Source organism: Neofelis nebulosa, chromosome 3 (assembly GCF_028018385.1).
Source record: "Neofelis nebulosa isolate mNeoNeb1 chromosome 3, mNeoNeb1.pri, whole genome shotgun sequence".
Lineage (NCBI taxonomy): Eukaryota > Metazoa > Chordata > Mammalia > Carnivora > Felidae > Neofelis > Neofelis nebulosa.
The window spans coordinates 27,607,146-27,629,857 of NC_080784.1; the positions used below are offsets into that span (position 1 = coordinate 27,607,146).

A 22,712-nucleotide genomic window follows, 5' to 3' on the forward strand; every position below is an offset into this window, starting at 1 on the left:
TCAGCAGTGACCACCATGGATTTGTAAGAACCAAAATGGGAGTACTTAGAGCTATCCCTACTGTCATAAAAAAAATCATAATTAATTCTGTAAAATTAAATGTATCATTAACTTGAGTTGCCTGTTCTTGCCAGTCATAAAGGATTTTTCTGGCAGGCAAAGTTAACCAAGGATGGACCGATTGCTTTAGTGAGGTGAGGGCTCATCACCACGGCAGGTGATGGCTTAAGGGTAGGGCTGTGGACCTCTTGGTTAGAACATACCACAGGACATGGAAGGACCTGCAAATTGTTTGTGTTGATGACTTTAAGTTTTCTGAGAGCCCAAATGGGCATCACAGGTCTCTAAGCAGCCCTGGAGATTTATCATTTTTGCCTCAGGTTTCTTTGGTCTTGTAGACTACCCATCAAGGAACAGAATCTAGAAATAAACTTTGCAAACCAGCCCCCTCATTGGTCGACTTTCAGGTTTCCTTTGGCGAGTGTTCTTGAAATGTGGTTCCTGTGTATAACTTTATTCATGCAACTCCCCTGATCCTTGCAGAGGATAGTGGATGCTTCCTAAACATCTCTGTAGCTGCAGAGTCAAGGCAAGGGGACAGCGGTGCTGCTTCCAGATAAGAGCCAGCATTTGCAGAGGTGACGTGCTCCGCCTACAGAAGTAATAAAACGTCTGTGCAAGTAGGGGAGAGGCAGGCAAATGCTGCCAGGCCTGTGCGTTTACTGAATCGAGGCCAATCCCTGGCCACAGAGCACGGTATACTTAGATGCTTCGGTTGGACTGCTTGAGTATTGACCTAGTCTTGCAAACTGACACCCTTCAAAGGAGCGAAAAGAAAAAATAAGTTTGGAGGAACATTTACATAGAGGTTTCCCTTGGGTTCCAGCTGCCCAACTGAATTAGCATCAAACCATTGCCCTGGAACAGGGTCATGAGAATTGGTTTTCCTGGCCTCGCACAATGAGCACAGTCAACACTGGTGATGCCTGGTTTTCATTTGGGAGAAATTTACATTCGATCCCACCCTCGCCCCCAAACTTCTTTCCTCCTATCCGCTTGACTCTGTCATTCGAAGACCCAAATATTTGCAACAACGCCTCCACTGTTCTTTCCCCTGCTGGCTTGGCTATAAAATTCCCCTCCCTCAGTCTTTCTTCGTCCCAAGCAAAACCCCCATTCTCGACTTCAGACTGGCATCAATAAGGAGTTTGGAGCAAACGAATTCACACTAACAAGTAAATAGCTGATAAATCCTTGGAGCGATCCTAACACTTTTTGCGAATTCAAGCATCCTGCTTACACACTTTCAGGGTTTAAAAGCTAAGCTCTTGAATGGTGGTGTTTCATTCATTAACACCAACAGCAAAAAGGTTTTACGTCTTAAGACTTCCCTTTCTTGTGCTCCTTAATCTGATAGGAAGGGAATGTTGCATCTGGGAATAGCAGATGATACTGGTAACCCTCAAATATTTGGAGATCCACAGTCAGATTAGATGAGAATCACGGAAACCTCTGTATGGACATACAAGGAAAGCCTTCAGTCCCATACAGGGTCCTTGTGTTCCCAGTTCCTATCCTGGGGCCCTCTGAAACAGGAGATCTCAGGAATGGGCTGATGTGACCTTCCTTCACTGCCAAATTAGGAGCTTCTCCTGTCCTTCGAGGGTATGGGGGAAAGGAGTAGCCCGTGTTGATGGAATTTTGATATTTGAATAATAAACAGATTATTACCGTTTACTCTGTGTTGTTACTATTCTAAATGCTTCAATCCTTTCATTCAACATGGAGTGCTTCCTATGTGCCAATCTAAATGCCCTTCATTCATTTATTTACCCAATGCTTGACCTCTTATGTGTCAAGTATTGTTATAAATACCATTCATTCATTCATTCATTCATCCACCACAAGTATTTACTGAGAACCTCCTGTGTGCCAGGTGCCGATCTATGCTCTATAGCAATGAACCAAACAGAGCCTCTGCCTTCATGGACGTGACACTCCATGGGACGTCGCCAGGCAGTGCACAAACAAATGAGAAAAAATACAGTGCGTCTGATGGTATTAATTCTTATGGAGAAAAAGGAAGCAGTTGAAGGGACAGACAGTGCAGGTGGTAGATGTTGCCGTATTTAGCCCTCAGCGGTGAGGTGGCCTTAAATCGTCATTGATAATGATGACAACGCCAGCTAAGGTTTGGGGTGTCCATAGAAGTGTCTTGCTGTGAGTTCCATGCTCACCTAGACTCAACCACGAACTTGCTGTAGTACCTGTGTGAGGAGCAGCAGCAAACTCAAATGCACACTTCTAGGTTTGGTTTAGTTTTTGCTGGATGCACTTTCTTGTTAGCTGTGCATCCAGGCCCATGAACCAAACTCCTGGACCTCTGAGGGAGACTGGCCTGGAGGAGGGAGAGGGGAGGACGGATGACAGCTGGTGAGCCCCGCTGGAAGCTGCCTGTGCTGAAGCGACCTTGCGGCCATCCCTGGGGCAAGGGGAGAGGGGGCAGAGGGACGTATTCCGCTTTTCTTCCTGTCGCTCGGCTTCGGAGCTCCTTCCCTTCTGGCCTGGCAGGGTGTTCTCCAGCATTTACTCTGTAAGCCCTTTTCAGCTCACTCTCGGTTGCGGCTTACTGGGATTGTGTGTGACAACGGCAATGAATGCATTCCTGTCCTTATCAAAAAGAAGACAGTTAAGTAACTAATAGGGACACCTGAGAGGGATCGGAAGAGCTCCAATGGTGTGTGTCCCTGTTTCTCAAGTTTTCCTGGGGCTGGCCTTTCCAGTGGGACAGGGGCAGGGCTGGACCCCTGGCTGAAGCCTACGGTGACCTCAGCAAGCCCCTTGTTCTCCTGTTCCTTTGGGAGGTTCTCCATCCTGCTCCTTTGGAGCTGGGGCAAGGCAGGACCACTTAGCATGCAGGTGGCCATTTACACTTTCCAGCCTTGGAAGAGAGAAATCAGCCAGACGGAGGCCCGGGGCCCTCAGCTCTCGTGAGCGGACAACCTGGGATCGGTGAGTTCACTTTGGCGTTGAACTTTTAATTTTTTTTTAATGTTTTTATTTTATTTTTGAGAAGGAGAGAGAGTAAGCAGGGGAGGGGCAGAGAGAGTGGGAGACACAGAATCCGAAGCAGGCTCCAGGCTCCGAGGTGTCAGCCCAGAGCCCGACGTGGGGCTCGAACTCATGAGCCGTGAGATCATGACCTGAGCCGAAGTCGGATGCTCAACTGACTGAGCCACCCAGGCACCCCGTTGAACTTTCAATCTGAGCATTTTAAGCAGTTCCCAAAGGATCTCCCAGTGGTTACATGAGCATACTGTCTACAACTATTTGTTCAACTATAATCATTTTTCTCTATGCTCCACTTTAATAGCTCTCATGCAAAAGCAAGAGTTGTGGTTATTTTGCCAATCCCATGGTCGAGATGCATCCGCGCCTGGCCAGGCCCCACTCCCCCTCCCCGCCCCAGCTGACAGAGAAACCAAAGCTTGGAGATGTGGCATGACTTCCTCTCCGTCACACAGCCAGGCTTTAGGAAAAATCAGCTCTCCTCACTCTGAGAATTTTTTTCTTGCTACCATGCCCCCCCAAGGAATGCCTGACTGTTCCTTATTTATTCATTCCAGTGATTAATTAATGGTAGGGCAAAAAGTTCAAGCCACCAGCATCAAAGGCATGAGAGGTGACATGTGCATCCAGGACATTTGACAGGACCGGGGTCATTGGAAGATCTAGTTTCGGAAGAGCTTGTTTAGACAATTAGGAAAACGTGAACCTAACCTTTGTCTGCAATAAGCAGGGTTGGGAGCTGGTAAGCAGAGTGCAAGGGGACGCTTGGTGGCCTGTTTCAGGACAACCTTGCTTCACAAAGTGATGCTTGGAGAGAAATCTGCTGGAAGTAGGGATACATTCCCACTGTCTAGAATTCCTTCATCATGTCTTCTCAAAGATACTGTTTCGGGGTGCCTGGCTGGCTTGGTGATCTCAGGGTTGCAAGTTTGAGCACCACTTTGGGTATAGAGATTATTTAAAAATCTTCTTAAAAATCTTTTAGGGTGTCTGGGTGGCTCAGTCATTTAAGCATCTGACTCTTGATTTCAGCTCAGGTCATGATCTCATGGTTTGTGAGTTTGGGCCCCACATTGAACTCTCCATCGGGCTATGTGCTGACAGTGCAGAGCCTGCTTGGGATTCTCTCTCACGCTCCCTCGCCCTCTGCCCCTCCCCCACTCGTGTACAAGCACATGCGCTCTCTCTCTCTCAAAAATAAATAAACTTAAAAAAATAGAAAATAAAAATCTTTAAATAAATAGATACTGGTTCTATGGCAGATTACAAATATTTGGAACTCGTAACCTAAATTTTGTTGCTTTTGCCATGCCCAGAATATCCAAAGCACAAAAATTTTTGTTGAATACTGCAGATGAGCTGTGCTAAACTAATACACTGGTGATACATTTAAATTTTTAAAAACTTGTAACTGATGTATTAAGCTAAAATTAGTAAGTTCAAATGTAACAGGAGTAAATGTATAGCCATGCATTCTGTTTCCAAAAAATCAACGGGGACAAGGGAGAGAATACTTGTCTCAACAGCAATTCAAATGAAAAAGATCTAAGAACTTCAGTTCACAAGTCAGTAGAAACCAAATGTATGAAGCACATACTAAAGAACTGATGTGATACTAGGCTGTTTTGATACTTTCTAGATCAAGTCTGGACATCATTACACTGTGCTCTTAGGTGATTAAACCCCACCTGGAGTATTGGAATTGATAATCAGGTGTCATGTCTTAAGAAGGACATTGATAAGCTAGACTGTGTTCAGAGCACAGAGTGTAGGAGGCTAAAACTATAAATGTCACGACATATGACACCTTAAAAGAATTTAGGATGTTTAGCCAGAAGAAACAACCAAAAACTACACAAAGATTAATCAGATGATACTTTGAACTTCATACAAATTTTATGACTATGAAGCAGCATCCATACTGTACCATCCAAGGACCTGGGATATTCAAAAGTAGCTTCCAAGAGTGGAAGTTCCTTCTCCCTTCGCCCAAAAACAAGATTTGGGGTATAAATTAGGATATTCTACAAGCCATTGTTCTCCATAAACAAGGGGTATAAATCATCCTTACCCACAAATAAAGATCAGACATCTGTTATTTTCCCCAAGTAATCATGTTCTTGTCAGAAATGTCAGTTAACTCCGCCAACAGATATTTTTTTATCGCCTCAAATCATTAATAGGAATGTTGACTGCAATATAGGCAATAAAATAAATAAATGAATGTTCCTTCTTTTTTGACAATGATTTATTAATACCTACTCATGGAACAGCTTTTTCTCTTTGGGTATAGGCTTTAAATCACGTATGAGTTTACCAAACCGTCGTTCATTCAATGAATACATTTCTACCTGTTTTTAAGGAACTTTATCCAACGCCTGACTCTGTCTGTGAATTCCCCTTATGTGCTAGGATAGAAACACTATGAAAAGAGAAAGAGGTTATTATTGCATGATTTGTTTTTGTGGACTCTCAGATCTTTATTTTCTAAGAAGCCTCAGTTCCTCTGTTTAATATTCAATTCTAGAATTTTGCCAGGAAGTAGCAATTCTCCTGTGTCCTTTTTGAAATTTGGGAGATCTCCTTCCCCATGATGTCTCAGAGATTATGACAAAGGTTCTAGGATCTGCCTCTAAATTCTTCCTGGACGCTGTGAGATCACATCCAGGCTGGGGAGGGCAAAATTCATGTAGTAGAGGCAACTTTGTGGGGGCAGACAGGTCCAGTTGGTGGTTATTGCCCAAGGCGCGACCCTGGCAGGATTCTTAAGCCTTATCCAGGCTCGGCAAGAAGTCCTGCTGTCATGCAATGTCAAGGTCAGTCACTGGCCCCAATGAGAAGCGTGGCTGTGTCAGAAGGCTGTATTTCTGATCTGGAAGCTAGATGTTTTCCATGATTTCATTACCATCCTAAGCTTTATTTTCCTTATGTGTCTTTGTCTTATTTCATTTTCATTTTAAAGGCTTTTTGCATTAAAGGATAAAATTGAAGAAAAATTGGGGGTGATTCATGACGTTGGCTATTAGCTGCGGGACTTTGAGCAAATTGCTTAACCTTATTTTAAAGTGTTCAACTTAACTTTTTCTTAGGCTAAATTTACACAGTTGTGACTATCTATACTATCTTGGCCCCCTTAGCTTCCCTTTTTGTCAATAGAACCAACCCAATGCACTTACAACTCTTCTTAAAAAATTTTTTTTTGCCATAGCTTATTTTTCCAGTTTTATTGTGGTATAATTCACATATAACATTGTATTATTCTGAGGTGTACAACATAATGATTTGATATATGTATATATTGCAAAACGATGACCACCGTAAGTTTAATTAACATCCATCACCTCACAGCGATAACAAATATCAGCGAGGATGTGGAGAAGACAGAAACCTCGGGCGCTGTTGGTGGGAATGTAAGCTGGTGCAGCCACTGTGGAAAACAGTACGGAGGGTCCTCAAAAAATTAAAAACAGAGCTGCCATATGATCCAGCAATCGCACTTCTGGGTATATACCCAGAGGGAACAACACCACTATCTTGAAGAAATATCTACGCCGCCCCACCCCCCTTCACTGCAGCATTATTTACAATAGCCGAGATAAGGAAACACCTAAGTATCCATCAGTAGATGAATGGATACTTGTTGTTGTTGTTTTGTTTTGTCTTGCTTCGTTTTAATTTGTAAGGTTCCATCCTTTAAAATCTCTCTGGACTCACTCTCACAATGCTGTGCCACCAACCCTTTACTCTAGCTTGGATTTTCACTCCCACCTCCCCCTTTGGTCCGTTTCTGAAACCTTGTGTTGTATTGTGGTTCCCGGGACATCTTTTGCAGGGAATGGGCGTGGGAGATCCTTGTACTTTCTGCCCTACGGTCTCCGGCCATTCACTGTTCATTCCTATCCTGCCCTTTTTCTGACACCCCAACCTAGGCTGGACAACACAACTTCCTAGAGCCAGAAGGTCAGAGAGTGACATTCAACTTGCAGTGATGCAAGTGAGAGCACTTGAAAACTTGTAAAACCTCTAAATGGCTCCACAAAACAGTCTCAGTCCTAAAATGCAATATATTTTAAGGCAGCATAAATTCAAAAAATGTTTTCAGGGGGAAAAATAGTAAATGTGCATTTGGATTTATAAGGCACCAGATTTCAGAAATACTAAAATGTTAAAAAAAAAAAAAAAAAGTGTGTCTTAAAATTGGAAAACTCAGTGTTACCTGTTAACATTCTGGAAACTTCCTTGTGTGATGGGTTATTGAACAGGCCAGATTTGGTAGGAGGAAATCAGGAAGTAGCTTTGTGTTCCTCCCTCCACGGTCTCCCTCAGGCCCATTCAGTCGGCTCTCCTGTCCCCATGCCTTGGTGGCATCTCTAGCAGATCTTACCGTGCCCTGGTCACTTTCAAGCATTAGAAAGTCCAGCACAATCCAATCAAAACTTTGCTCCCTCTGTTCAGCAGAAGCTTCTCTGTTCTCTCCAGCCCACCACCTGAGCTCAGGTCTGAGACCTGCCCCTCCGGTGCTCTCTCTGCTACTTCTGGTTACTCCAGAACCAGGGCCAAGGCCAATGCCAGGGAAAAGGGCCTATGGGTTTGTACTTTTCTCAGCTGTATACTGCTCCCCCCTTACTGCTAATGTGCACACACTGGAAAATTCCCAGGGGATCCTTTTGTAGGTTCATTAGGTATGCCTCCCTACCACTATCACCCCCCTCACCCCCAACCCACTCTATTTCAGATGCACATGGATTTTTCAGGAAGACACTACCGTCCAGTGGGGGCAATGCATTTTTAGATGGCCTCTTAGGATGCCCCTCAGCTCTGCCTCTCTGCAGTTTGCTCCTGGGCTCCCTTCGTCCAAGCTGGTAGCCCTCTTGGCTGTGGTCGTTTTCAAGCCAGGGCATTGCAAGGCATCCCTACCATTGCCCTCTTTCCTCTCCCAGCCACCTGTAGGGGCTTCAGCCAACCCCTACCTTCAGGCCACTTGAGGGAAGAGTCTAATGACCAGCAAACCCAAGAACTGTATATCACGTTCTCCCAGGGGCCCTCCTGTGTTCGTCCAGCCATAGCACAAGGAAGGCCCCAGAGGTCGGGTAGATCAGCTAGGACCTGGCCAGCAAGTGAGGTGTAAGCACCCCCTTCCTTAAAAGAAAACTCTAATATCCACCAATGGTTCCCTAGGGTCCCTCCTCGCTTCTCCTAGGAGGCTGCGGGAAGGAAGGGGAGGGGCCCTACCTCCATGTTTACAGGTGGGGAAATGGAGATGTTGTGGGGCCACAAGTGCAAAGAAATCTTCTTCTCTCCTAAGAGCCACAAGCCATATGCATAGGGGGTTGCTGGGTCTGCTCGGGCTCCTGTAAGTTCAAGGTGGATGTGGCCAGCCCCTCTCTTTAGAAAGTAGATAATACTTTCTAAAAGCCTTTGGAGGCTTTGGCAAAAGCAGGACACAGGAGGCGCTCATCCTACCTGTTACACTTGTTTAATTCAATTGGACAAACTTGGGGTGTGCTGCACGCCAGACGTTGAGCTAAAGCCTGGGATTACAAATGTGAGCAAAACAGAATCCACCCCCTCAGAGGATCAGAGCTCCTGGTAGAACTCAGAATGGACGAACTAACAGAGAGGAAGCGGGTGGGAGTCTAGGGCGCAGTCTCCGAAGTCTGGGTGCCTGGGTTTGAATCGTGACTTTGCCACGTTCTAGCTGTCTGGCTGTGGGCAAATTGCTTGAACTCTCCACACCTCCATTTCCCCACCTGTAAAATATAGATAATAGTAGTACCTAGTCGTTGTGATGCGCAGACACGTTCAAATATAAGTGCATAGAACTGAGCCTAGTGGAACCTAGTGGATTTGTTTGTTTGTTTGTTTGTTTTGCATTGAGCACAGAACATGTGCTGTCCTGACTGTTCACAAGCTTCAACTCATCGTGGCCTCTGACTCTCCTTCTACTTCCCTTCCAGGTTCGGGCTGCTCCTCTCCGTGTGTTTCTGCCTGTGGTCTCCCTGTAGCCTACGCCCATGTCCTTCGGGTGCCCAGCTCAACGGGACATACTCTACGACCGCATGGCTTTCCTTAGAGACTCGCCCCTTGTCTTTGTCACCCGAGCATTTGTTATAACTCTGACTTTCAGAGTACCGTAGGCCCCGTGTCCCTTTTAGTGCCTCGCATGGGAACATTTGAGATGCACGTTTCCTCCTTTGAAATCTCCTTTCCAAAAAATAGAAGGAGTTCGTGTAATTGTGTCCAGTGTTCCCTTCCGAACACCCCTAGTACATTCAGTAGTCTTTGTGTGATCCTCACCCACCTGAGAAATCAATGCAGGATAAAAACAGGGCAAAATTTAGCACAATTAGCTTTCTACAAGCTCTCTGACTATAAATGACTTTTCAATTCTCTCATATAGTTTCCTAAGTAGTAACTGAAATAGGATATTAATGTGACCCTCTTCCTGCATTGAAATTTGGGTGAGCCCCCAAAGCTGAGAACTCCCCCAAAGAGGGTGCTAGACCATCTGTGTGGGGCTGGCAAAGGAGTGGTCCAAAACTTGCTCTGCCTGCCACCGACTTCAAGAGTTTCAAAGAGGAGGCCAGGAACTTATTAGGAAGTCGAAGCAGCCAGTAGCAAGGATTAGCTTGAAGACAGTTGTCAGTAGCTGGGCGTCCCCACCACCCTGTCCTCACCCTGGCTTGGGAGGAAGAGAAAACGTATCTTCCCTTCAACCTAAGCAAAGTGAGAGAGACTTCAGACACCACTCAGAGAGCTTCACCTGTGTGGCCGGAATTGTGTGGGTGTAGACTGATGTCTGCCTTCCATCTGGAAAGCCCAAAGAGAAGGTGGGAGGTTGGAGTTCCTTGCCAGGAAGCCAAGTAAAGAGACAAGATGAAAAGGCAAAGGTACCCTAACGTGGGGTATACCAGGGGCGACGGGCACGGGGGGTGCATGGCCAACTGGGTACGACTGTGACTTCTTTGAAAGAGTTCGAGTTGGAGAGCCCCATGAGGTTAAGCAAGGTGCCAGGGGAAGACCCCCCTGCCAGAGAACCCACAAAAATGCTGCACAGGATGAAGAATCAGCCTGACAGCAGATGATAATGGTGACAATCAAGCAAGTCCTTTCTTTCCCGCTTCCCTTCCTTTCACTCTCCTCCGGTTCCGGGGTGGCCTGAATCCGACAGGAGGAGTGAAAGTCGTGAGGGAAGCCAATCACGGAGTTGACTTCACCTCCGGTTCCTAATCTTGTATCAGGCCCAATCTGGCAGGAAGCGAGGGCTTGTAAATTGTATGCCAAATGGATATCTGGATTGACCTGGACACTTTATTATCTGAAACATGAGGTTTGTTAAGCCCACAGCACCTGCCTGGGGTTTCATCCAGGAGCAAAGAAGAAGCAGTCAACTTAGCACAGAGAAAATAGTGTCACTGCCTTCTGCCTGTGCTCTTCTGAGTCCAGCTCGTTTCGTGACATAGTGACTCGGTACTAAGAAAGCAGATGCACATCCTCTAGGGTCTGGATGGTCTGTAGACACACAGGATGGTTTGGTTGTGGTCTTGGCCGAGGGCTGCTCACATTAAGAAGTTCCTGTACATTAGGAACCCAGCCCAGGGTGATGGTCTTTTGGTTCTGTCTCCTGTTAGTTTCATCCATGTGCTCTGGTCACCCACCGCCATGAATAAAAGGTGCTCCAGGACCGGGGTGAATCCCTCCTGTCACCCTCAGCAAAGAGCTGAGCACGTGGGCATGACCGACATAGGAAATATTCGGCAAAAGACTGAGCCCAGGGAGTGAGAGGGAAGCTTAGCTGTCCATCCATCCGTCTAGCCAAGGCTAGAGATGGAGGCCTACAATGGGGAGCACCCTGTCCACAGGGTCAGCGCTTCAAGATGAGTGAGTGTGGGAGGGGGCCACGAGAGCAAGCAGGTGAGCAAGACCACGGACAGTGGGCATAGTACGAAGAGGATACAGAGAGGAGGGGAAGAACAACGCAGAGGTGGAAGGCTGAGAATGGGAGCAGGGCTCTCGTATTGGGTTGCCTGACTTAAATAAAAGTCCAGGCCAGTTGGTCTTTTCTTTTGTCTGGTCTTTCCACGCCACAGGATCTGTTGGACAGGGAGGGAGTAAGGATCAGTATCTTCAGCATTTGCTACGATGGCCAATAGGGTCACCCCAGATTAAAGACCGTATGGAAATAGATTGTTCTCCATGTGAATCTGAGAGAGAAAGAGAGAGCAAATGTTAGAAATACTAAGATGCAGGGGCGCCCGGGTTGCTCAGTTGGTTGAGCATCCAGCTTCAGTTCAGGTCATGATCTCACGGTTTGTGGGTTCAAGCGCCGTGTCGGGCTCTCTGCTGACAGCTGGGAGCCCGGACCTTGCTTTGGATTCTGTGTCTCCCTATCTCTCTGTGCCTCCCACCCTCCCCCGTCAAAAAGAAATAAACATTAAAAAAAAAAAGAAATACTAAGATGCATGAACTATTATCACCAGCAAACAAAGTTATTTAGAAGAAATATCGTATGCTTTGGGAATGTAAAAGACACTAGAAGTAGCAAATTTACATTACCTGCTTTAAAGAAATATGGCTGAGATATAAATGACTCTAAGGGAAGTCATATAACAACGTAAAACATATTAACATGTAAGTGCATTCAGTCTTTAATTTAATTTTGAGTCAAATAATCGGGTCAAATTTATTCCTTGTGCGGCGCATAATTTTAACCTTTTATTACGCAAAGCTGACAATTCCATTTAAATTGTGAGAGTGTGTTCGGCGCAATTAATTTTAACGATATTTACTATTTGCTGCATATTCCTAAAAGGCAAGCACATCTTGAAAAATTTGTTCAAGTTCTTTCAAACCGCTTTCGGATCCCTGTTAGCAAGCAGGAGTCCAGCTCCCATCCACAGAGGCTTTTGAAAAACTGACAGACGCAAGCGCTGGTCTGCGAGGAGTGTCAGAAGCGTGGTTTTCATCTCAACAAATTCACGTGCAAAAGAGGATGTTCCTGCTGCCACCAAGAGGGCCCCTATCACGGGCACCTCCCAGCTTGGGTCGTGAGATGATGGGCGGCACCGGGGGTGTTCTTAGAGCAAAACGAAGCAGCCCCCTCCCCAATATTTGAAAGACTAAAGCTCTGGGTGATCGAAATGCCCCAGGTCCCCCCCCCCCCGCCCCCCCCCCCCGCCCCCGACCTGACCTCAGACCGGCTGCCAGCAGCTTGAGAAACAGTGCTGGATGTACTTCAGGTCAACGGGTAACGGCATCGATGAATAAATCAAATAAGTTTTCCAAGGGCAAATATTTGCTGCTAGAATTAAGGAGACAGCTGAAATGTATCCCGTGGATCTAAAAGAAAACCTGAAGCCCAGATGGGTGAAATGATTTGCTCAAGATTGACGAGACAGGGCCGGAGAGGTCTTCCTGAGACCAGACCTGGGAAAGTTACATTTTTGTTTGATGTACTCTTTTAAAACATCCAGTTCCGAAGTCCAGATTTTTTTAAATTGGGTTTTCTTAAACCGAGGCATACCTGTATTGGTGTTGCCGTCAGTGCCTTAAATGATACGTCCCTGAGTGAAAAATACGGTGAATATTTTTTTCTAGAAATTTCTCTCACTGGCAGCCCAAAACTGTTAGCTTGTCACAAGCCCAAGGCCACTGTAAGAGCCCAGATAGGTGTCCCTGTTGATTTGATCTTCCTGAATCTGGACTTCTCACATGACATGGCATTTCACCCTGGTCGTCAGCTTCCGAATGTTCTGAAAACAGAGCAGCAGGCTTTGGAGGCTGGGAGGGGAAGCCTCTGGTCAACACTCTGAAGTGCTTTTCCAAGGAAGGGAGCACCTCTTCTCCTTCCTCCTGCTAGTGTCCACTGGTGTCCCCAAGAGAGGCTGGCCTCAGCACAGAGCCGCAGCAATGTGACCTGCTGAGTGGAAGCAGACCCTGCCCACAGAGGTCTGTCAGCTGAGGACGCCGATGGGGACGCCGATGTGGGTGAGGCAGAGCGGAGGTCAACAGAGGAACGACAGCCATCTCTCCGATGACAACTGAGGAGGAATTTGCCTTGTTGAACATTCGAGGCTGGGATCACAGTTTGAAATAAGATTTTTTTTAAGTTTATTTCTTATTGAGAGACAGAGAGACACAGCGTGAGCAGGGGAGGGGCAGAGAGAGGGAGAGACACAGAATTCGAAGCAGGCTCCAGGCTCTGGGCTGTCAGCACAGCACCTGACATGGGGCTCGAACCCACGAACTGTGAGATCATGACCAGAGCCGAAGTTGGACGCTTAACTGACTGAGCCACCCAGGCGCCCCTGAAATAAGATTTATGGTTGGGAATTTGCGTCTGGGAGTGTGCAAGCTCAAGGCTGCCATGGGCTTGGCCGTCTGGGCAGGAGAGCCCTGGGTGGGCGATGACCACCCCTCCCCCTCCCTGTCCCCGCTGTCTCCCCGCCGATTTACTTTCTCACATTGCCATGCATGATTCATTTCTTTCTTTCCTTTTGTCTTCCTTTCCTTCCTTCCTTCCTTCCTTCCTTCCTTCCTTCCTTCCTTCCTTTCCTTTTGTCAATTCATTTTTCATGCTCAGTTTTACCAGCTATTTAAAACCTGTACTCTTTTAGAAAATATAATACAAACACATGGGCAAACAGAAACCGTGCAAACAGAATGTCACAAAAACTGTCTTCCTACCACGCCTGTCTCCCCAAAGAGCTCCCTTGTGAAGGGCCAATCGCTGATACCAGTTTCTGGAGTATGTCTTTCCAGAGATGGCGAGTGCCTATATCAGCACAAGGACCTATCTGTCCGAGTTCTCCGTGGATGTGAGCTCAGGCCGCACCACTACACCTGGCTGTTTCAGGCGTGGTCTTTCTCAAACACCATCCAGGCACCTGGGTGGCTCAGTTGGCTAAGTGTCCAACTCTTGATTTTGGCTCAGGTCATGATCTCACGGCTCTGAAGTTCGAGCCCCACGTCGGGCTCTGTGCTGACAGTACAGAGCCTACTTGGGATTTTCTCTCTTTCCCTCTCTCTCTCTGCCGCTCCCCTGCTCGTGTGCAGTCTCTGTCTGTCTCAAAAATAAATAAACTTAAAAAAATTAAAACACTATCTTGCTTCAAATACTTTAACAGGTTCCCATTCTCGGCAGACCCTGGCCACCTCCTTCCAGCCCAGTGCTCCCTCCCTCCAGCTCCCCACCCCTCCAGATTTTGGCCTCAGCAGATCTCCAACCTGAGTCTCACTCACTCCTATCAGTTGCTGAGTCTGGAGACCTTTGCTTTCCCTCTTCTGCTTGCCAAATCATTCTCACCTTTAAAGGCTCAGTTCCAGGGGCACCTGGGTGGCTCAGTTGGTTAAGCACCAACTTCACCTCAGGTCATGATCTCATGGTCTGTGGGTTCGAGCCCCGCTTCAGGCTCTGTGCTGAAGGCTTAGAGCCTGGAGCCTGCTTCGGGTTCTGTGTCTCCCTTTATCTCTCTGCCCCTCCATTCACACACTATCTCCTCTCTCTCTCTCTCTCTCTCTCTCTCTCAAAAATAAATAAATATTAAAAAAAATTTTTAAGGCTCAGTTCCACATGTCACTTATGCTGGGAAGCCATTCCCAAATTTCCCAGTCATGTTGACTGCTTCTCCTCTCCAAGGACCCTCCCTGTCCAGTTCTGTATCCCTCAAGGGGTGGTTCATGTTATTTTCTGAACACTCTTGAGATACCAAATACTATGGTAAGGACCAGAGAGAACACAAGAAATAACGGTCTCTGTCCTCAAGGAACTTAGGGTCTAGCAGAGAAAAGTAACATGCGACGACAGTGGGATGTGACGAATACAAGATGCTGTCGTGCGGACTGGGCCAAGACCTGTTGGGAAGGTCCCTAAGGAAGGAGAAACCTAAGGCAATGCATGAAGGTCTAGAAGGATGAGCCACATGAGGAGTTATGGAGAATAGGGGAAAGTCAAAATGTCCTCAAGGAGCCATGCCACACAAAGAGAAAGGCATGTGCAAAAGGAGCACCAGAACTCACATGACATCAAAGAGCTCAATCAATATGGCAGGCGATGAGAGCTATGAGGGCAAAGTTTCCTGTAAATTATGAAGTGCTCTTCAAACAATCAGTGTAGGAGTAAGTGACTCAAAAACTCTGGCAGTTGAACATTCATAATCTTCGACTTCCAAGTTGCTGCAGCCTCTGAAGATTTATAGAGGATCTGGGGAAGGCCAAGGATGGTCACTCAACATGATTGCCCTTGAGAACTTAAATCGTGGGTGTTGACAAGGTGCTGCCAGGAAATTTTTGAAGATTAGCATTTCGGTGAATTGCTCTGTATATTCTGGTACGTATTAATAATACTAAGAGCAGTAGGGACTGGCCTCTATTGAGTTCTTACTTTGTTGCCAATACTATTTTAAATGCTTTACACAGTAGAATCTGTTGAACCCCAACCACTTCAAAGGTGGGCAAACTATTACTGTCACCATTTTATAGACGAGGAAACTGAGTCGCAGGACTTGTTCATGGTGGAGTGGCAGTTAAAACCCCAGCAGTGTCTCTGAGCCCCTATTCCTACCCACTAGGTACCACTACCGCCCCCTGGCTGCAGTGGGCAGGTGTTTGGGAGAACACGCTGTCAGGCCTGGGAACTCAAGACTCACTGTTTCAGAGACAGAGTACTGGAAATCAAGGCCAGATGGACGGTAGGCGGAGTGTGCATGGCCTGCCCTTGGCACCCTGAGGCAGCCACTGTCTGAAAATACCAATTTGGTGAGTTTAATTAACAGCACACTTGCTGTTAATGCCAAGAACAACAGAAGTCCACGGGTGAACGGCTCGGGGGTGAAAATCAGGATGGAGGGGCCTTTGTTGCCACCTTTCAAGCTGCGATGGACAGCAACAGGCAGCGCTGAACATGCCCGGTTTTGGCAGGAGAGTGGTCAAGATTAATTACACAGATGGATCATTTTGCTCAGAACAAGCCGGGGGATGGTTTGATGTAGTGACTTCTGCGACCATAAAATCAGGAGATGTATGGCTATCTCTGTGGTAAATGGGGCCCTGAAAAGATTAACCTCACCTAGAAAGTAAAAATGATATGCATGAATTTTACCAGGTGGGGGAAATGCCTCGTGATCCCCACAGATACTGATTTCACACCAAGGATGCTGGATTCAAACGTCAAACTGTGGGAAAGTTTTCTTGAAAGACTGCCTGTGGGGCCGTGGGAGAAGTGTGCGATTCTATGTGCAGAAGATTAGAAGTTGATGTCAAATGCCTTGAAGAGATCCCTGAATATATAAGCCTTAAGGAGGAAGGGGGGCTTGAAGGTTCTGTTTATTTTACAGTCGAGATATTATCTTCAAAGCGAACGCCTTTCAATGCCTTCGGTGCAGCTGTTGGCTTTGGGACCTGCCTTCTCTCCTAGGGCGGGTGAGAGTGAGGTCAGCTGGGGGTTGTAGGCCAAGCTCTTGTTCTCGGGGTCCTCACACCCCCCTGCCTCATCAGCCTCGCTGGCTGGTCCTAAGTGTGGGCAGCCTTTCTGCAAGCGATGTGGGGACCACTCTAGGGAGGCGGCTGGGGGGGAGGCTGGAAGAGCTCCGCATTTCCAGTGCGAAGACAGGTGTTCGAGTCACGGCTCTGCTACTGGCTAGTGACGTGATGTAGGGTGAGTCAACATCTCTAAGCCTCAGTTTATTCGTTGGGGAAATGGGATAATAATCCCCCCCAGGGATGTTGTAAGGCTTGAGGTCGTGATATATGAGAGAGAGTGCCATGAAATGCCAGCCCCTGTGGTTAGCAGGATTTTAAGGCAAAAGTTACCTGATGTCCTTCTTCTACCTCTGGTCCCTTACATACCCCTTTCGTTTTGTTTAGTTATTTTCACTAATTCTTATTGCACTATAATACGCATAAATTTGCCATCGCGGCCATTTTTTAGCGTACAAGTCACGGGCGTTAGGTACATTCGCAATATTGTATAGCCATCGCCACTACCCATTTCCAGAACTTTTTCATCATCCCAACCTGTGACTCTGTACCCCTTAAATAATAGCTCCCCATTCTCCACTCCCTTCAGCCCCTGATAACCTCTATTCTATTTTCTGCCTCTGTGAATATGCCTACTCTAGGTATTTCCTAAAAAAGTGGAATCATACGAAATGTGTCCTTTTGTGTTTGGCTTATTTCACTTAGCACGATGTTTTTAAGTTTCGTGCATACCATCCACGTATCGAAATGTCCCTTTTAAAAGCTGAATAATATTTCGCGTAGACATTAAGCACATCTTGTTTACGTATTCACCTGTTGGTTGTCATTTTCACCTTTGGGCAATTGAGCGTGATGTTGCCGTGAGCATTCATGCACAAGTAACTGTTTGAGGTCCCGCCTTCAGTTCTTTTGGATAAGGATCTAGAAGTTTAATTGCTGGATCACATGGTAGTTCTATGCCTAACTCTTTGAGGAACCGTCAGAACGTTTTCCACAGTAGCTGCACCATTTCTCATCTCTGTCAGCAACGTACAAGGGTTCCAGGTTCTCCACATCCCCACCAGCACTTGCTTTCCTTTTCTAAATAATAGCCATCTTAATGGGGGGAAGTGCTAACCTGACCTGTTTTGTTTTGTTTTTTAAGTTTATTTTTATTTTTGACAGAGACAGAGTGCGAGCATGAGCTGGGGAGGGGCAGAGAGAGAGGGAGACATGGAATCTCAAGCAGGCTCCAGGCTCTGAGCTGTCAGCACAGAGCCCGACTCAGGGCTCGAACTCACGAACTGTGAGATCATGACCTGGGCCGAAGTCAGACGCTCAACCGACTGAGCCACCCAGGCGCCCCGGAACCCGATCTGTTTTGAAGGGTATCAGTTACATCTCCATGGTGTGAGAACCCCCAGAGTAACCTTTGTTGGCCTACCTGGACCTCTGGCGTATCAGGGAGCGTGCTTGGAATCAGAGGACCGATTTGCATGAATTTTTATCCAAAGCAGAATGGTTTTCCGGGGAGAACTTAGGAGAAGGACTTGAGGCCGTGGTCACTTGACAATTCTATTCATTGATTCATTCATGCGTTCCTTTTTTCACTCATTCACTTATTCCACGAACATTTATTGAATGTTTATTTTGGTGGCAGTGGGCAGGAATGCTGTAGCAACCACATTTGAGAACAACACTTGAAAGGGAGCTTAAGAATCTTCTTGACCAAACACCTACCCCATTCAGCAATGTTTCCTAAAACTGGAGAGATGGTTTAGGGCTCAGGTTTCCAGGTCAGTGACAAGGCGGGAACGAATGATATAGCCCAAACCCGGAAAAGAAACTCCTCTACCTGGCGGGAGAATGGGTTTAAAACAAGGGCAGAGATTGGTCAGGAAGCTCTCTTTTCCGACAGCTGGCTAAACAGTGCAGTCACTTGATCAGGTGGTGAGATTTGAATGCAATAAAACAAGCGTCAAGAAAACCCGATTAGATAAGCCCCAAGTACTCGCACAGTCCTTACGCTATGATAACCTCCCACTAAAATGTCACGTACAGGCTGTGTGTGATGGGAAACTCTGCTGACTTGGAATTGGAAAGCCAGGCAGGAGGGTGAGTACTTGATTTCAATCTGGGAAAATTCCAGAGGGCTGAATTCAGGGGATTTATGAACACCATCTTATCCACACAATTGGATTTCATCAACAAGCACAGACTCATTTTCTAGCTCAAACTGGGACATTTCAACTATATTAAAGGGCAAAGAGAGAGAAACAGTGGTCAGAAGGCAGTTCACGGAATTATTTACCTCCTACGTGTTTATTTTGCTCTGGTGAATGTTCCAGCCTCAGGAGTCCAAAAATAAACTGGATTCACAGGCAGCCTCATTTCCTAAAGTCGCATTGTCTAGACCCTGGGTGCCCTCCAGAGCCACACAGAGAAGCAAGATTAACCTCATCTACTTCTGTCAGGGGGAGAGCAGCATTTTCTCAGATCTGGGTGGAGATCGTAAGAAGAAGAGCTTCCCAGTCTTGGTGAACATCACCGCATAGCCAAGAAGCCAGTTGGAAAGGAGACTAAATACGATTACACTGACCTTTCCGTAACGTGGACACCAAAAACTCCAGTTTCCATTCCATCTGTATCTGTGGTGCGCTAGACCTCGTTCAATATCTTACTACCATTATTAGGTACATGGAAGTGCTTCGCGGAAGTAATTAATGCCTTAATATAGGCAAAGTCTTCTGGCATAGGACAACGAGGTTCAGAATTATTCTGGTGGGTGTTGCAACGTCTGTAGTTGTGTCCAGGTTCCGGTGCTCATACGGCAGGGTGCCAGGATTTGAAAAGGAAGCAGAACGCTGGAGACTAACAGTCACCCAGCAGCCTCATTTCGTGAAGAGAATTTCACTGGTGCTTGAGACCCCACCGCTCCCTCTCTGCCCCTGAGGGCCTTCTCTTTGTGACTCTGGGCCCTAATGGGAAACCCTCCCTGACTCTGACCTCTTCTCTTTGTGGCCTGACTTAGCAACCTCGAGAGGGTCCCCCCATGTTCTCCACCTGGCTTCCCACTGTAACCCCCACCGACATTGAAATATTCAACCCTAGCCCGTTAGCGTCGTCCTGTCTCAGATTAACCCCACCAAACTGGCTCAGCAAGGAGAGCCTCAACTCCTTCAACATATTTTAGAAAGCTCTGTAACACCACAGCATTTTAAAAGAAGGGGTGAGGCACCAGGTAAGCTTAAGATGAACTTGAACACAATCCGACCACAAAGGGTCCAGCTAACTGAGATCATAGTCCCGGAATGAATGTGGGATTCAATGCCGTTACTAAAGGAGGTATGGAAAACAGAAGCTCTGCAGACAACTCTCTGAAAGGGATTGTTGAGAGAATTTTAACAAGTTCTTGTTCAGTTTCCCTTTTTTAATGTTGTATTTCTTTTTGAGAGAGTGCATGTGAAGGGGAGGGGCAGAGAAAGAGGGAGGCAGAGAATCTGAAGTGAGTGAGGCTGGGTTCAAACTCGGGGCTTGAACGCGGGGCTCGAACTCACAAACTGTGAGATCCTGACCTGGGTTGAAGTCAGATGCTCAACCGACTGGGCCACCCAGGAGCCCCCAATTTTTGTTTAGTTTTATTGAGATAGAACAGACATATGACACTGTATTCGTTTTAGGTGTGCAACACATTGATTTGATGCATGCATATATGACAAAATGATTGCCATAATAAGTTGACATTCATCATCTCACATATTCATAATTATTTTCTTGTGATGAGAGCTTTTAAGATCTACTCTCTCAGAAACTTTTCAAATACAAAATAGAGTATAATCACCATGCTGTACATTACATCCCCGGGACTTATTTAACTTTTAACTGGACATTTGTACCTTTTGACCCCCTTCCCCCAATTCCCCCCCTCCACACACACACACACACACACACACACACTGCCCCTGCCTCTCTGAGGGAATCTTTCGGGAATGGGGGAGGAGATTGGACAAGGTGACCTTCCAACTGTGGGATCTGTTGTTGGCGATAATGATGGGTGGGAACGGTCCTAGGGACTCTCTGTCTGCCACTTTTTAGTCACATGGGACAGAGGGGGACCAGATCGCCGAACCATCATGTGTGCAAACTGAGGACGGACAGCGATAATTTTGAGAAAGACCATGCCTGTGTCCTAGTCTCAAGGAGTGAACATTCTGGTCTAGAGGTACGACCAACACTCAGTAAGCACAGGCATACAGGCAAGTTTGGGGCTGCCCTCTTTACCTACACAGACACTTTTCTTCTTCTGTTCCCAGAATTCGGTCTGCACTATAGCAACGTACAGGCCTCTCTGGGCCTGGAAAACCAAGCCTGGTGACAGCAAATGACCAATGCGCATCCTGGAAGTCTCCAGGACATTCAGAGAGGTATCTGATCCTAGTCCGTGTAGACCAGGCTCACATGAGGGAAGCCTTGCCATGCAGTGACTGGGGATTCTAACCCTTGCTTTGTGCCTGCATAGGGCATGTTAAGGGGTGGGGGGACTTTCCTCCCTGGGTTTATGTTTCCATGAGGAGGGGGCTACTTTTAAGGTACCTTAGTTACATCCAACCCTCGGGCTTAGCAGGAAGTCAGCTGTCTGGTCGGTGTGTTAGGAGAAGAATCTCGGTCTTTGTGGCTCAGCTCTTCCTGGCTCCTGCCTGCTCCAGATCTGCCTGCAGACAGGGGGGATCCATCCTGGTGCTCCTTTGCCTGCAGAGGGGCCCATCCCCATGGGGGAGGACTGCTGAGATCCCATCTGCTTGGGCATTTCAGGGACACCCCTTAGGCTACAGATCTACATCCGCACTGAGTGCCGTCTTATTCGTAATAAAGCCGACCTGTGGCTCTCCAGCCGTTGACTGTATCTTTCTCCCTATGGGTTTTGAGCTCAGATGGAGAAACTGGGTGTTATGTATGAGCCCTCCTGCCAGTTCCCAGCCAGCTTCAACAAAACCCCTTACCCTTCTCTTATCCTAACCGTCCTCCAACACACACGATTTCTCCCTCCTGCTTTAGCGTTCCCAAAGTCTGTTCTCTTCCTCTCCAACTTCCAGGCCCCTAACACATCAAGCGAGATTAGCTGGCATGAAAGGACTCTTGGCTTCCTTCCACCGAGGGGAAAGTTATCAGTGACGAGGTGGCTTGGATCATGCCCTTGCTCGGATAATGTGGGCATGCCTCCTCCACCACGTGCAGAGATGCACTGAGCCCCTGCTCTGTGAAAGACCCCAGGGCTCTCAAGAGCCACCTTCTTATTGTCAGGGATGTCCTCATTTCTTTCTTTTTTTTTTTTTATTTTTTAATATGAAATTTATTGTCAAATTGGTTTCCATATGACACCCAGTGCTCATCCCAACAGGTGCCCTCCTCAATGCCCATCACCCACTTTCCCCTCCCTCCCACCCCCCCCCCCATCAACCCTCAGTTTGTTCTTTGTATTTAAGAGTCTCTTATGGTTTGCCTCTTTCCCTCTGTAACTATTTTTCCCCTTCCCCTCCCCCATGGTCGTCTGTTTCTCAGGATCCACATAAGAGTGAAAACATATGGTGTCTGTCTTTCTCTGTCTGGCTTATTTCACTTAGCATAACACTCTCCAGTTCCCTCCATGTTGCTACAAAAGGTCATATTTCATTCTTTCTCATTGCCACATAGTATTCCATTGGGTATATAAACCTCAATTTCTTTATCCATTCATCAGTTGATGGACACTTAGGCTCTTTCCATAATTTGGCTATTGTTGAAAGTGCTGCTATAGACATTGGGGTACAAGTGCCCCTATGCATCAGCACTCCTGTATCCCTTGGGTGAATTCCTAGCAGTGCTATTGCTGGGTCATAGGGTAGATCTATTTTTAACTTTTTGAGGAAGCTTCACACTGTTTTCCAGAGCGGCTGCACCAGTTTGCATTCCCACCAGCAGTGCAAGAGGGTGCCCGTTTCTCCACAGCCTCACCAGCATCTATAGTCTCCTGACTTGTTCATTTTAGCCTCATTTCTATTCAAGATTCCTGGGGCCATTTGCCTCAACCGCAACACCAGGAGCCCTGCACTGCCCAGCGGTATTGGCTGGTCATTTATAAAACAGCAGCGTTTCCTGGCACAAAATGAACCATCAGGAAAACAAGACTGTCTCTGAAATCAGGTCAATAT

At 46.8% G+C, this 22,712-nt stretch overlaps 2 long non-coding RNA genes across 2 annotated transcripts in view; one reads left to right on the forward strand and one right to left on the reverse strand.

Moving 5' to 3' along the window:
- The window catches only part of LOC131506495 (uncharacterized), a 95,038-nt gene that overhangs the window by 24,747 nt on the left and 47,579 nt on the right, over positions 1-22,712 (forward strand). The window lies entirely within an intron of this gene.
- LOC131506494 (uncharacterized) lies at positions 10,361-21,584 on the reverse strand. Its single transcript, XR_009258974.1, has 2 exons — positions 21,118-21,584; positions 10,361-11,273 (listed from the first exon to the last, which is right to left on the reverse strand). It is a non-coding gene; the product is annotated as an uncharacterized LOC131506494 (long non-coding RNA).